Source organism: Penaeus monodon, chromosome 34 (genome assembly GCF_015228065.2).
Source record: "Penaeus monodon isolate SGIC_2016 chromosome 34, NSTDA_Pmon_1, whole genome shotgun sequence".
In the NCBI taxonomy this organism is placed as follows: Eukaryota; Metazoa; Arthropoda; class Malacostraca; order Decapoda; family Penaeidae; genus Penaeus; species Penaeus monodon.
The window spans coordinates 16,060,147-16,060,815 of NC_051419.1; the positions used below are offsets into that span (position 1 = coordinate 16,060,147).

Below are 669 nucleotides of genomic sequence, written 5' to 3' on the forward strand. Positions count from 1 at the left end.
TATAAACAAATATCAGTAATCTTATCAAATACAGAAAATAACCTACCATCAATATCAACCATTCATATCAGGCTCATAAACGGAATCACGCTTTGGGGATGAAAACCCCTTATGGACCTTGTAGCCAGTGCAGACGTCACGATTTAGATAACGTCGTGAGATCATGATGACGCCACGGTTTTGGAAGTGACGTCATGGATTCGATGACGCCGCGGTTTGGAAAATGACGTCACAGTCTAGATGACGTCATGGATTTGTCTTTTTTTCACTGATTCTTGATTGGTTCATCATTAGAAGTTCGTTCTATTACATTTAATCAGAGATGAAACAGAATATAAAAAAAAAACTTATCACAAGGACGAGACAAAAATAATGATAAGTGAATAAAACAAACTAACAGAGTGAATAATTATTAAGTGGGTAGATAATTAGGAAGATTAAACTGCATTATGAATAACGATTGATAATGACCAAACAAATATTCATTGTAAGAAGCACAATTGCCTATTTTTTTACACAGAGGAACATGTCGGTGAATGTTTTAGAAGTGTAAATTGTTTTAGAAGTTTGTATAAAATGCGTGCGAAATGCGTTTGTTAACTCCAGGCTGACATTTCTAAGTGTACGTGACTTATGTAGAGGTTTGTTTAGCTGGGAATGTTAGAAGAT

At 34.8% G+C, this 669-nt stretch overlaps 1 protein-coding gene across 1 annotated transcript in view; it reads left to right on the top strand.

The window, feature by feature from the left end:
• LOC119594619 (chymotrypsin-1-like) overlaps nucleotides 1-669 on the top strand; it is a 9,830-nt gene that overhangs the window by 3,531 nt on the left and 5,630 nt on the right. The gene's annotated exons all lie outside the window — the stretch shown is intronic.